The sequence below is a fragment of the Papio anubis genome, chromosome 2 (assembly GCF_008728515.1).
Source record: "Papio anubis isolate 15944 chromosome 2, Panubis1.0, whole genome shotgun sequence".
Taxonomy (NCBI): domain Eukaryota; kingdom Metazoa; phylum Chordata; class Mammalia; order Primates; family Cercopithecidae; genus Papio; species Papio anubis.
The window spans coordinates 25,807,261-25,823,109 of NC_044977.1; the positions used below are offsets into that span (position 1 = coordinate 25,807,261).

General features: G+C 35.6%; 1 long non-coding RNA gene across 3 annotated transcripts in view; it reads left to right on the plus strand.

Annotated features, from left to right (window-relative positions):
- The window catches only part of LOC103881514, a 189,916-nt gene extending 176,402 nt beyond the window's left edge, over window positions 1–13,514 (plus strand). For 2 of the 3 annotated variants that reach the window (XR_004182034.1, XR_001899539.3), the window contains exon 6: window positions 12,170–13,514. This is a non-coding gene — a long non-coding RNA (uncharacterized LOC103881514). The remainder of the gene's footprint in view (window positions 1–12,169) is intronic. The other variant, XR_004182035.1, reaches the window with a different exon arrangement.
- The last annotated feature ends 2,335 nt before the right edge of the window (window positions 13,515–15,849 follow it).

Below are 15,849 nucleotides of genomic sequence, written 5' to 3' on the forward strand. Positions count from 1 at the left end.
GCCACTTGTTCAAAGTGAGATGATCATCTTCCCATAATAATTAAAAGCAGGCATGGCTACAGATAAATAAGTATCATTATTAAAAATTCCTGATCTTAAAATAATTCCAATTGATCATCTTTTATGATTGCATTGGTCACCCTACAGAAAATAATTAAGCATGTTAGTAAATACTTTGGCCTGCAGATGTACATCAATATTTTTCCTTTTGTTTGTGTATGTATATTAATATAATTTTTAAAAAGTAGGTCAAGGATGGTTAAAATTGCTCTGCTTTCTTTTCTATTTTTTTCTGTAAATTTTTTAAAACAACACTTAAATCCAAATGTCTAGATTTGATTTGATACATATCAATAGAAAATACAAACAAGAAATAGAATGAACAGAGACCATTATTGATCCTTTACACAAAAGGGATTATTTTCTTGAGTCTTGGCTTTAAAAAGTGGTGTTTTCTCCCTATTCTCTTCCCCTTCAATAAAGAAACCAATGAATCATTGTGTATAAGCTGAAGCTGCAAGGAATTACTGAAAAACACCTGAAAAAAAAAGAAAAAAAAAAAATTATACCGAAGAGAGAAACACATTTCAAGTCAGGTTTATCTACTCTCTAGGATTTAGGCACATGCATCTTTTACTGTGTGCTGAATGAATGAGGTGGAATAAAAGCCTGCATTGATGATGCCTTACACCCCCAACCACATTACTAAAATCCTTCTTTTTCTATAGAAATTGCCCAGTGTTCCATTCCTTTTATTCTCTACATTGTTGTACCATAAACACCTAGTTTAAATGGACATGCAATGCCATTTTATAAGGCCTCCAGGGAGCGATTTATTTAAGTACGTGTTATAGCAAGAGGAACAACCTGGCACGCATTATGCCAGCATACTCCTCTATGTAAACAATGACATTTATATTCCTCTAAAGACTGATATTTATAATTCTAAATTTTAAACTAAAGTTGTAAGAAACAAGCTTTCCTTTTTCAAAAAGACTATTCCAGTGTCTCCAATCCATAAAGTATCATAAATGCATTTCTTTCAGTTACTTATTGTACATGGTATTGGTCCATTTTCTGTTGCTTATAACAGAATAATTGAAACTGGGTAATTTATAAAGAACAAGAATTTATTTCTTACAGTTATGGAGGCTGAGAATTCCGGGGTCAAGGAGTCCTATCTGTTGAGAGGCTTCTTGCTGGTGGGGACTCTCTGAAGAGTCCTAGTGGGTATCACGTGGACAGGGGAATGAGCATGCTAATGCGCTGGCTCAAGTTTCTCTTTCTCCTTTTATAAAGCCACCAGTTCCACTGCCATGATAACCCACTGATCCACAAATGGATTTATCTATTCATAAAGGCAGAGCCCTCGTGATCCAATTACATCTTAAAGGCCCTGGTTCTCAGTACTCCCACACTGAGGGTTAAGCTTCAATATGAATTTTTGGGGGAATATTCAAACCACAGCATACACATTTATCAAAAACATCCTTTTCTTTTCTTTTTTTTTTTGTTTTTTTTTTGAGGCGGAGTCTTGCTCTGTCGCCCAGGCTGGAGTGCAGTGGTGTGATCTCGGCTCACTGCAAGCTCCACATCCTGGGTTCATGCCATCGTCCTTCCTCAGTCTCCTGTCCTGCCTCAGTCACCTGGGACTACAGGTGCCCACCACCACGCCCTGCTAATTTTTTCTTTTTTGTGTGTTTTTAGTACAGACGGGGTTTCACTGTGTTAGCGAGGATGGTCTTGATCTCCTGACCTTGTGATCTGCCCACCTCAGCTTCCCAAAGTGCTGGGGTTACAGGCCTGAGCCATTGTGCCTGGCGCATCATACATTATTTTTAAAAAGCTCAACCTTCACAACTAGCATTTTTTACTATTTACCTTCATTGTTCATTTTAAGTAGAAACAGTTTTGATGTCAACTTTCTTCACTTGATATGACATCAATGTACATTTTACTCTGATTTTACATTCTATTCTTAATATCCTATTGTAAACATATATATACACATATATAATTTTCAAAGCCATTAAAGGTATTTACATTTTTTGTTATGAATCACACTGTAATAAACTGTGCAGATACGTTTTCATAATTTGAGTGAGATAAACCTTTTGAAACAGAATGCTATTTTAATGACCTTCTTTCCTGAATGGAAGAAGTTGAATCAGTATCCCAATTTAGTCCCTTTCTTTCTGAAATGGATAGGTAAAATGCAAGTCTTTTACACAACTTCACAACAGGTTAGTCTCTCAGACTTAGTGTCACTAGGCTCAGGTCTTAGTTCTGTCTCCAACTCATGTATGACTTTTGGGAAGTCACGTTGTACCTCCTGTGATTCTTAGTTATCTCATTTTAAAATGGAAATGGCAACTTCTGGTTTCTGGTCCTGCATGTAAGGAGCTTAGAGATCATCACTTTATGCTAAAACAAGTACAAAGCTGAGGGATCAGGAACACCGCTACCCCTAAAATTGGAGAGACATACATACAGGTGGATGCAAAGAACTACTGCTCAGAGCAGAAACCCATGAGCAGAAATCTGTGGAACCACTGTCAGGGTAGAGAAACCTGAATGCTAATTGGTGGATTGCTGGGGACTCAGTGTAGACAACCGTGAGAGTGAAAATCTCCAGGAGGACCCAGTTGTCAGGGCCCCGCATACCTTCGTGAGTTTTACCTCCCAGATCTCTGCCAGCTCCTCACAGCGAATACTAGAGGAAAATTCCCTTGAGCTTCTACAGAGGGAGGGAAAAGGAAACCACTTTTTAAAACGTCAGAGCTTTATGATCTTAACGAGGTCAGCCCCCTAGAGAAACTATTTTATCAGAACCTAACCCGCTGGGATTTTAGTAGAGCCTACTCTACCTGGGGAAGGGAAATACCCAATCTTAGTTCTCCCTGGCTTTCCATGTGAGGAAATTAAAACCCGGAACTCTAGCTCCTTCAGGCCACCCTCAATCATGTAGGAGGGTGATACATTGAAAAGCACTGAAAGTCCAGAGGCACAGGCTCCCCAAAAGACTGAGACCTAATCATAAGATGGTAGAATGTTCCCCATCCCCCACATCTTATCACTACAGCTCCTCTTAATCAGTATATCATGTCCACCTTTCAACAAGAAATTATAAGTTGTCAGCCTAAAACAAAGACAGTAGAGAAAAATATCTCTTAATATGTTGAATTTGTTCGAAAATTAGAAAAGAGGATTATAATCCAGGTGCATAGCCATTGCAAGCCACATGTGCATCTGGTGAGGGAAATGGAAAGGGAAGCTTTTAGTGGCAAAAAGGAGTTCACATAAGCTGCTTAAAAATAGAGATCATGATCCTGAAGGCTTAAAGCCAAAAATGGCACCAGTTCATGGGTGGAGGTGCCATAATGGGATAAGAATTCTTTCTAGAGCATCTTATCTGAATATTGCAGTCTTAACTAATGTCTGGTAATAAGCCTTGTCATAGAAATGTGGGCATATGTACAAAATGTACAAGCCACGCAAAGGAGGAGGCGTGTGAAAGATGTGAAGAAATTTATTATGGGGTTTTAGGAAAATTCTTGGAAAGAGTTTGTATCTCAGACATGCAAGGATGAGCCCCAACCCTTTGTGTCTTTTTGGCCCTATTTTGTCTGTATCTGACAACAGTGACTTCATCTTGGTGTCTGCAACCTTTACATTTCCTCCTTTTGACCAAAATCTTTTTTTTTTTTTTTGAAAGCATTGCTGATCAATTAGCCTGTAGTCAGGTTTTAATTGTCTCTTGGATCTCTTATGGACATGTCCTGGTTAGTTTGATATGGTTCCACTTTGTAGGGAGGTGGTGGACAGCTGGAAGTTAGTGTTAAGACCCTTTTAGCCACATTTGAGTAATAAGAAGGCCAGAAGGAGAAACTCTCAGGCCTAATTCATGTTAAAGTTATTGTTAAATTGGATTTTTCTGTTCCATAGGTGTTGGCTATCATTTCAAAGTGCTGGGCCAACTTTTTCTTTTGTTAAGAAATGTAGTTTTGCAGTGATATGTCAGATAACAGGCATAAGGTTTAAAATGAAAAATATAAAGCAAAAATAATAGCAATATGACAATCCCAGTCTGTGTAATGGTTCTAAGTCATGAACCTAGACTTAAAGGCAACCAGCTGAAAAGATCAAATGACCATAGGGAACTACATGATACTTGTAGCCAGGTGACTGTTCTCTTATTTTATATAACTTGTCTCTTATTTTGTCACCCTCTCCCAAGGAGCTTATCCAGGTACAGCATATAGTATTAATATTAGCAAGAATAGAGATACCACCTTGCTCATTAATAGATCATCAAGAACAATTCTATTATCTAAGATTACCCTGGCAAGAGAAACTATCACATGCTGTTGTGTGGTGATAGCTTTTGCGGTCAAGCCAGTAAAAATTGCTAGGGTAGCAGACACATTAAAAAAAATCATTTCTTCATTAGTAGCAACACCTTACCAAGGTACAAAAGTTCTGCCAAAGGATACAAATCCAGAGTCCCTGAACCCACCAGGTAACTCATATTTGACTTTTTGATGTAGTAAGAGGGGGCTAGTCCAATGCTTGTTCAAGTCATAACTTTCAGATCTACTGTCTATTGACAATAGAGCAGTCAAATATCCCAACCCATTTTGGCCTTCTGTTATCCAAGTCTCTAAGGATCTGGAGGCTCATGCTGAGTTGCCCCACTGACTAAAGTAAATATGCCCAATAGGAGCACAAGTTTTTATTTTTTTATTTTTATTTTTGTAAAACATAGAAGTAAATCAGGGTCAGTTATGTCACTACCAGCTGTTCATAGCATCTCCTCCTTAATTGTTTTTACATATATTAGGGCGTCCTAACAAATGGTTTAGAAAGGATGATCCATTGCATATCTTTGGGGCATAATTGGGAAGCCATCAGTTTAAGGTGAGGCAGGAAACAAGAGTTAAGAGAAATGAAGAAGCTGAATTCTACAGGAGGGTCCAATGGGGCAATTTGTAAGGTGGCTGGACCTGGGATGTTAGTAAAATCTGTTACAGGTTGAACTGTTGGGGGTGGAGGTCACTAGAATCAATCTGTTGTGTTTCTGATGCTAAATCTGTATTAGTCAGGGTTCTCTAGAACTCGCTCTCACTCCCTTTCCTCAGACTTCTCAATTTCCTGAAACACAAAAATGTGGAAAATAGGCCAGTCTATAACTTTTCATTGGCCTCTAAATGTTCAAGTGAAAGGAAGAACTATATGTCTTTCATTTTAAATCAAAAGCTAGAAATGATTATGCTTAGTGAGGACGGTATGTCTAAAGCTGAGACAGGGCAAAAGCAGGCCTCTTGCACCAAACAGTCAAGTTGTGAATACAAAGAAAAAGTTCTTGAAGGAAATTAAAAGTGTTACTCAGTGAACACATGAATGATAAGAAAGCAAAACAGCCTTATTACTGATACGGAGAAAATTTTAGTGGTCTGGTTAGATCAAAGTTGCCACACCATTCCCTTAAGCCAAAGCCTAATTCAAAACAAGGCCTCAACTCTTCAATTCCATGAAGAGTAAGAGAAGTGAGGAAGCTGCAGAAGAAACATTTGCAGCTAGCAGAAATTAGTTCATGAGGTTTAAGAAAAGAAGCCGTCTTCATAATAAAATGCAAGGAGAAGCAGCAAGTGCTGATGTAGAAGCTGCAGCAAGTTATCCAGCAAGCTAAGAAAATTGGTGAATGTGACTAGACTAAACAACAGATTTTCAGTGTAGACTAAACAGCCTTGTATTGGAAGAAGATGCCATGTAGCACTTTCATAGCTAAGGAGAAGAAGTCAATGCCTGGCTTCAATGCATCAAAGACAGGCTGACTCTCTTGTTAGGGGCTAATGCAGGTGATGACTAAGTTGAAACCAATGCTTGTTTACCATCCCAAAACTCCTTGATAATTTTGCTAAATCTACTCTGCCTGTACTCTATAAATGGAATAATAAGCCCGAATTACTGAATATTTTAATCCCACTGTGGAGATATATTGCCTTGAAAGATTCCTTTCAAAATAGTGCTGCTCATTGGCAGTACAGCTGGTCACCCAAGAGTTCTAATGGAGATGTACAAGAAGATCAATGTTGTTTTCATGTCTGCTAACACAATACCCATTCTGCAGCACATGAATCACAGAGTCATTTAAACTTTCAAGTCTTCTTATTTCAGAAATACATTTCCTGAGGCTATAGCTGCCATAGTGATTCCTCTGATGGATCTGGGTGAAGTAAATTGAAACCTTCTGGAAAGCATTCGCCATTCTATATGCCCGAATCTAAAATAATTTAAAAAGGAGAAAATTTAGAATATTACATAAACTTAGTTAATAAAGAAAAAGCAGAGTTTGAAAATATTGACTTATAGTTTTAAAGAAATTCTATTGTAGCTAAAATACTAGGAAACATTGCATGCTACAGAGAAACCTTTCATGAAAGGAAGAGTCAGCACACGCAGCAAACTTAATTGTTTAAGTTGTTTTAAGAAATTGATTGCCACAGCCAAGCAAGCCTTTAGGAACCACCACTCTGACCAGTCAGCAGCCATTGACATCAATGCAAGACCTTCCATCAGCAAGAAGATTATGGCTTTCTAAAGGCTCAAATGATCTTTAGCATTTTTTATCCATAAAATATTTTTAAATTAAGATATGTGCATTTATTATTGACATATAATATTTTACGTATTTATGGAGTACATGTGAGTGTTTGTTACAAGCATAGAATGTGAAATGAACAAATCAGGTTATTTGGGGTGTTCATCATCTTAAGTGTTTACCATTTGTATGTGTTATCATTTCAAGTTCTCTCATCTAGTTACTTTGAAATACACATAATATTGTTGCTAAGTATAGTCATCCTAGTCTGCTATCAAATATTAGAACACATTTCTTCTATCTAATTGTATGTTTGCACCCATAGCCAACCTCTCTTTACTCCCCAACCCCTGACCCTTCCCAGTCTCTAGTATCTATTGTTCTATTTTGTATGTCCATGAGATTAAAATTTTTAGCTCCCACATGTGAGTGAGAACATGTGATATCTGTCTTTCTCTGCCTGGCTTATTTCACTTAACATAATGACCTCCAGTTCTATCTATGTTGCTGCATATGATGTGATTTCATTCCTTTTTTTTGACCAAATAGTATTCTATTGTGCATATATACCACATTGTCTTCATCCATTTATCCACTGATGGACACTTTTTTTGATTCCATATCTTTGCTGTTTTGAATAGAACTGGGATAAATGTGCAACTGATATTCTGATTTATTTTCGCTTGGATAGATACCCTATAGTGAGATTGCTGGATCACGTGGTAGTTCTATTTTTAGTTGTTTTTTTTTTTTTTTTGAGAAATCTACATACTGTTTTCCATAGTGCTTGTACTAATTTACATTCCCAAGAATAGTATATGAGAGTTCCTTTTTCTCTATGTCCTTGCCAGCATCTGGTATTAAACACTTAATAAAATACAGTATGATGTAAACATTAGTTTTTTATTTTTATTATTATTTATTATTATTATTATTATTTTTGAGATGGAGTCTTGCTCTGTCACCCAGACTGGAGTGCAGTGGCATGATCTTGGCTCACTGAAGTCTCTGCCTCCCAGGTTTAAGTGATTCTCCTGCTTCAGTCTCCCGAGTAACTGGGATTACAGGTGTGTGCCACCATGCCTAGCTAATTTTTTGTATTTTTAGTAGAGACAGGGTTTCACCATGTTAGCCAGGATCGTCTCGATCTCCTGACCTCGTGATCCACCCACCTCGGCCTCCCGAAGTGCTGGGATTACAGGCATGAGCCACCACACCCGGTCCATTACTTTTATATGTACTGAGAAACAATAAAATTTGCGTGACTCATTTTATCATGATATTTGCTTTATTTTGTTTGGGACCAAATTCACAGTAGCTTAAAGGTATGCCTGTAGATGAGCTACACAGCACCAAAAACATCTGACTGAATATAATTGACATGTATAGACCATTCCAACCAACAGAAGATAACATATTCTTCTCAAGTTCACCAAGATAGACCACATTCTGTGCCATAAGAACACCTTAACAAATTCAACAGAATAGAAGTAATACAATATCTGCTCTGAAACTATACCAGAAGTCAATCTACAAAAAGATAACTGAGAAATCCTCCCCAAATATTTTAAACTAAATAAAAATAAAAATACAATTATCAGTATTTGTGGGTTGCAGCGAAAGCAGCTTTTACAGCAAAATTTATAAGACTGAATGAATATATTAGAAAAGTGGAAGGATTTAAAATGAATAATGCAATCTCCAACTTTAGAAAACTAGAGAGAGTATATTATATCCAAAGTAAGCAGAAGAAAAAAAATAAAAATTAGAGCAGACATCAGTGAAATTAAAAATAGGAAGTAAAAAAATTATCAAAACCAAAAGGTGGTTATTAGAAAAGATCAAGAAAATCAATAAGCCTTTAGCATAAATATAAAATGCAAAACTATAAAACTAGATAATAACATAGAAGAAAACCTAGATTATCTAAGAAAAATGAGAAAAGACACAAATTATTCATATCCGAAATGAAAGAAAGAACATCAGTGTAGATTGCATGGATACTAAAAGAATAATAAAAAAATGATGAACCTGTCTTTGTACACAAATTTGATAGCCTAGATGAAATAGACCAATTCTATAAAATGCACAATCTGCCAAAACTTACACAAGAAGAAATAGATCATCTGAATAGCCATATATATTATAGAAACTGAATCAATAATTAATAATCTTCCAAAACAGAAAGTGCCAGGCTGAGATGAGTTTACTGGTAAATTCTACCATGTATTTTAACTAGAAATTATGTCAGTTCTCTACAATCAATTCCAGAAAGTAGAAGCAGGAGGAACACTTTCGAATTCACTCTATGAGGCCAGCATTATCCTAATAACAAAACCAAAGACATTACAACAAAAGTTGCAGATTAATTTCTCTTATTAATACAATGCAAAAAAACTTAACAAATACTAGCAAATTAAACACAAAATGTAAAATGAAGTATACAACATGATCAAGTAGGATTTATTCCAAGTATGCAAGGCAGTTTCAACTAAAAACCAACTAATGCAATCCACCACATCAACAGATTAGAGATGAAAAATAACATGATAATATCAATAAATACAGGAAAAGCATATAGGAAAATATAACACCCATTGATGATAAAAACTCCCAGAAGACTGGAAACACAGCTGAAACTTCTTCAATTTGATAAAGAATATCTATGAACAACCTGAAGCTAACGATGTACTCAATAATGAGAAACTTGAAGGTTTCTTGCTAAGATCAGGAACAAAGAAAGGATATTCCCTCTCACTATTGCTTTGCAATATAGTACTAAAAGTCCTAGATAAAGCTGTAAAAAAAGAAAAGGTAAGCAGATTGAGAAAGAAAAAATACAATTGCTTTTGTTTTCAGACCACAGACTATGTAAAAATTTTTAAAAATTGACAAAGAAACTCCTGGAACTAAGAGTTATTATAGTAAGATTGCTAGATATAAGGTTAATATACAAAAGTCAATCACTTTCTTCTATACCCGCAATAAAAAAGTGGAATTTGAAAGCAAAAACACATTACCATTTACATTAGCACCCCAAAATGAAATACATAGGTGTAAGTCTAAAGACATGTGTACAAAATATCTACGAGAAAAACCACAAAACTTGGATGAGAGCTATCAGGAGATTGAGACCATTCTGACTAACACGGTGAAACCCCGTCTCTATTAAAAATACAAAAAATTATCTGGGCATGGTGGCGGGTGCCTGTAGTCCCAGCTACTCGGGAGGCTGAGGCAGGAGAACGGTGTGAACCCAGGAGGCAGAGCTTGCAGTGATCTGAGATCGTGCCACTGCACTGCATCCTGGGCGACAGCAAGACTCCGTCTCAAAAAAAAAAAAAGAATTAAATACACGTAGAAAGATATTCCGTATTGGCAGTAGAAAAACTCAATGTTGTCAGTATGTTAGCTCTTCCCAACTTGATCTATAGCTTCAATGCAATCCCAGTCAAAATCCCAGACAGTTTGTTCATGAATTGATAAGCTGGTTAAAAAGTTTTTATAAAGAGATAAAAGACCTAGAATGACAATATTGAAAGAGAAGAACAAAGTTGGAGAACTAACAGCAACTTCAAGACTTACTATAAAGCTACAGTAATCAAGACTGTGGTATTGGCAAAAGAACAGAAAAATAGATCAAAGGAACAAAATAGAGAGCCCGAAAATAAACCCACATAAATATAGTCAAGCGATTTTTGACAAAGGAGCAAAGACAGCATAATAGAGCAAAGATAGTCTTTTCAACAAATGGCATTGGAATAAGTAAACATCCACATGTCAAAAAAAAGAATCTAGACACAGATATTACATCTTTCTGAAAGTAAATCAAAACACATTATAAACCTAAATATAAAATGCAAAACTATAACTCTTCTAGAAAATAACATAGGAGAAAACCTAGATGATCCTTAATACGGCAATTATTTTTTAGACACAACAACAAAAGCACAATCTACGAAAGACATAATTGATAAGTTGGACTCTAATAAAATTAAAAACTTCTGCTCTTTGAAGGACAATGTCAAGAGAATGAGAAGACAAGTCATAGAGAGAAAATATTTGAAAAAGACATGTCTCATAAATGACTGTTATCCAAAATACGTGAAAAAGCTTAAAACTCTACAGTAAGAAAATGAACAATCTGATTGAATAATGTGCAAAAGACCTGAACAGACACTAAACCAAAGAAGATATACAGATGACAAGTAAGCATATAAAAAGATATTCAACATCATATGTCATTAGAGAAATGCAAGAAAACAACAACAATGTACCATTACACTTATTAGAATAGCAAACCCCCAAACGTTGACAATATCCATTGCTGACAAGAATGTGGAGCAACAGGAATTCTCATTCATTGCTAGTGGGAATACACAATGGTATAGTCACTTTGGAGAGCAGTTTAGCAATTCTGTATAAAGCTAAACATATTCTCACCATACAATATAGCAATTGCATTTCCTTGTATTTACCCAAAGATATTTTCCCAATATCGTAAGTTAAAAAGTATGTCCACAGAAAGACCTGCTCACAGATGTTTACAGCAGCTGTATTCATAATTGCCCAAACTTGAAAGCATTCAAACCGTCCTTCAGTATATGAGTGGATAAATAAATAGTAGTACATCTAGACAATGGGATATTATTCGGTACTAAAAAAATGAGCTATATATAAAGCCATGAAAAGATAAGGAGAAAAGTTAAATGCATATTACTAAGTGAAAGAAGCCAATCTAAAAAATATGATTCCAACTAAGTGACATTCTGGAAAACCCAAAATTATGGAACTGTAAAAGAGATTAGTGGCTGCCAGAGGTGGGGGGCAGGTGAGGGAGGAGAAACAGATAAGTAGGCTGAGCACAGAGTAATTTTAGGGCAGTAAAACTATCCTGTATAATATTACAATGATGGATGCATGTCATTATCTATTTTTCAGAACATACAGAATTTATAACATCAATTGTGAATCCTTATGTATACTGTGGACTTTCACTGATAATGATGGGTCAATGTAGGTTCATTTTAACAAATGTACAACTCCGGTAAGGGATGTTGACAGTGGGGAAAGGGAGATTCGTGTGGATGGGGTTAAGTATATATGAAAACCCTCTGTATTTTCTGAACAGTTTTGGGAGAAACTAAAACCGCTCTAAGAAATATAATTTATTAATTAAAAAATAAATGGAAATTGTAATGCTTACTTGACCATAGAGGTGATTATGTATATTGGAATATGTGAGAGCAATACAAATGTAAATAATTAAGTTGTTGTAGATTCAAGATAATCATAAAATTGACAGGTTAGTAAACACTTGTGTAATTTAGAAATAAAGAAAAAATCCATGACGTAAGATAATATTAATGCAACTGTTTTTCATTAAAAATCATCTAAAAGGTGAGATGATCATGTGCTGGTAATAGTTATGTTGTTGTTCTAGAGAAAGCATTATGAACTTTTATGAAATATTTCTGAGTTTTAAAAAATTGATGCTTCCAATTTGGAAAAAGTAGAAAAGAATGTCAATAGAGAAACAGCTCAATGATCTTTAAATTGTGTTTGTAGGCCTCCCTTGGGCAATACTTCCGAAAATCTTGACATTCTGAGGTTTTCTTTATGGATTCTGAAGATCTCTGGCAGAACCAAGCATCAGAAGCATTTCGGACAGCTAAAGGGTTGTAGCCTTTATCCTGAAGGCACATGTCATTTTTAATCATATCTGACTTTTCCTTCATTTTCTAGTCTAAAATGTGACCAGTTTTTAACACTTAAAATAAGTACAGAGCTCTCTTGCTCTGAGATCTATGCTAAATATACTATAAACACTTTTTCTTTTCAGTGAAAGCTTCTATCTGATTGTCTTTGTTTTTCTCAGTTTTAATTGTTCAAATCTGTTATTCTTAATTATTTTCATCTTGGGAATTAATGATTAATTCACAACCATTTGGAATATGTTTTATGAGACATTTAAACAGCCTACAGATGTGACATGGTATTTATATCAATGTGCATTTTCATAAAGTTTATGTTTCTATTTTAGTTTTCAGCAGTAACTGTTTATTTTAATAAAAATAAATTAACTCTGTTACAAATGGTCTGATAAGGTTTTTCTAGCAGCTTGGTGTGAGGGAAAGAGGCATGGTTTGGTTAACAGATACTCAGTAGCCTGGCTACACTGTTTTGGTGGAATAAAAACTGTTTAACTTGGTTTTTACCCTGACAAACAATAATTGAGTCTCTACATGTTATATAAAATTATTAAAATCATGTCAGATTGTTGTAGGATTTAGCTCTAGAGAATCAAGAGATAATGTTAGGGTTTAACAGCATCTCTCTATTTTTTTTGCATAATCTGAAATAAGGAAAATCAGAGAAAAGATGAGCAGGAGAGTCAGAACTATGGAGAAGCATTTGAGAAAACATATATGAATAAAAGGTGTTGATAATTTTGATTAGATGAGTATGTAGTATCAGGATAATAGTTCAAACAAAAGTTAACATATATGAAATCTGAGAAGATTGCTGCTCCATTGGTTCTTCATTTCTCCAATTATAGGTCATCATATTTACAACTACCAAAGAGTTCTGGAGAATGAAGTGAATGTCCTGGTGGCCTTGTATGATACCCCCAGTTATGAATTCTGAGATAACAGGTTAATCTGGAGTCCTATTTTTGTAAGTGTTTCATTGGCTTCCTGAGAGCAAGGAAATATAGTGCCCAATAATCAGCCCCTTTAGAATATCAGAGAAAGAAGAAATGACTCTGATAAGGTTATGTAAGAGCTCATCCTGAGGATGGGAGTGGAGTGGGGGATTTTTAAGCTTGTTTTCTGACCTGAGACAGTAGCTTATGATCAATAAGGAAAATATTCTGTAACCTTTAATTCTCTTTGATTTTATTTCTATAGAACTCCTTCAATTACCTAATAAGCAAGATGATAAAACTGAAACTTAGGGTGAATTTGGAAACTTAAAGGTCTAAAAGAGTTGGAAGGAAAAAAAAAGTTTCCTTTCTTTGTGGCAGTAGATCTAGCTCAAGAAATGAGAAGTGAGGTGTGGTAGTCTTTGCATTTTGAGAGTAGCAAGAGAGCAAGTCAGCAGGCCTGTTGGAGAGTGAGCCTGGGATGCATGCAGAGCAGGGAGAGCTAGAGGGTTCAGAGGCCCTTTCATGATACTGACGAGAGGGCTCAGAAGCCAGCATAGCCTAGACAACAAACAAACAAACAAATCAACCAAAGCATGTCCTAGAGAATTATCAAATGTTTGTTGAATTGAATTAAAATAGGTAGATAAAATGAAAATCAGTATTGGTTTATTAACTTTAACTATGAAGGTTAGTATTGGTTTATTAACTTTAGATAAAGTTTATTTAAGGACATTATTACACAGTGCTTAGACTTTTATCCTTTACCTTTGGAGGTGGGCATTTTATGCATCAGCATGCCTAATGCTTGTTAGGGATTAGTGGAATTAACAGAGCATCACCTAGTTGGCCTCTGTTGCCCCCTTCTCAGTTGATATTGCCCCAAATCATCTCCTAGAGACCCAGGTTGTAGACTCACAGGATAAGAGGAGAGAATTATCCATTCTATGCTCTATACTAATAAGCTTCCAAAACTTGTATTATCTTTGGAAATCCTTACCTCCTACCTGAAGGACAAAGTGGTTGAGAGTATGGAGGCTAGTTTTCAGTGTTTTATGACAATGTTAAACAACAATGATTTTCCTCCATAATAAACACCTACATGACAGGTTGATGGGTGCAGCAAACCACTGTGGCACATGTATACCTATGTAACGAACCTGTACGCTCTGCACATGTATCTCAGAACTTAAAGTGAAAAAAAAAAAAAGCTGTATGCCACAAACATACAATAAAATAAAATAAATAATCGCCCAAGGACACAATGCTATGGTCATTTTCTTGATCTTATTTCACACAATTCTTTGAAAAAGACTTGGATATTATTCTTAGATAATTTCTCACTAGCCTGCAAAGAAATTTATAATTTTGAGTTTTAAAGTTTCTATCCTGAAATTTTAGCAAAAAAATGTCCCCCAAGGACTGTTGGCAAAAAAAATCTAACATCTCTACTATTACCTTACACTTCTTACCAAGTTAACTTTGTTATAATCAATAGCATCAGATGCTGTATGCTTGGAATTGTTTTTAATAAATCAATTTCCATTATGATGCCCTTCAAATATGGAAATACAAAGTGTTGCTAGCAAAGATAGTCTGCTGGTTTATTAAAATTAAATTTATTAAAATTCAGAGGTTGCTAAAAGAGGAATGTTACTGGCTTATCAACATTTGAAGCTTTCAGTTTTTTCCTACAAGATTTACTTATTATACAAGCACAAAGGATTAGATGAAAGGGGGAAGTTTTATCTGAAGTTGCACAGGTATGCATTATTTAGAAAGGTTGTACAAATTTGTGTGTAGAGGAGATGAAGTAGGAGTGTTGTTATTGCTCTTTAAAACAAACTGAACTGGATTTAACTTCATTGCCACAGTAAGATAAGAAAGTCAGTTGGTCAGAGGAAAAAGTCATCAGGAAGAGTTAAGTTGCAGACCCCTCACTTCAGAGAATCTCAACTCATCAGCGCTGCAGCGAACCAGTCAAATAAGATCTGAGGCTTCCACACAGAGGAGCCCTTCAAAGACTTGCCTTGAAACTGCTGGGTCTCCTCAGTGACTTCCCTGGCATTGATATTAGTGTCCTCTGTCCCTGCTGAATGCTGCACACAACCCTGCAGTGGTAAGTGAAACCATACAGAAGTAGACTGTCTAGAACAAGCTGCTCATTCAAAAAAGCAGAATCCAAATGCATATCAAACACAACTTTAACTTTGGAAGAAACCTTACAGACCACGTTTTTATGTTCTCTCTAGTAGAACACCTGCTTTGATCATCCAGTGACAGGGAGCCTATGGACTTGAAAGAAAACAATTATGTTATGTTATGAATGCATTCATTCATTGTTATGTTATTATGAAATATAAGATTGTGTTCTCTGTTATTGATATGAAGTCTTTGTCTAAACTTCTATACATTGGTATGTGCTTGCTTTGAGGTTACCAATTTTCAAGTAATTCTGGTTTTGCTTTTATAAGCACCTCTTCTATATTTTAGGACTGCTCTCACATTCTCATTAAGTATTCTCAATCCCAGTATAAACATTCTAGTTTATTGTAACATTTCTTACATAAAACAGCAAGGTCTCTTAGTGTTATAGCCACCA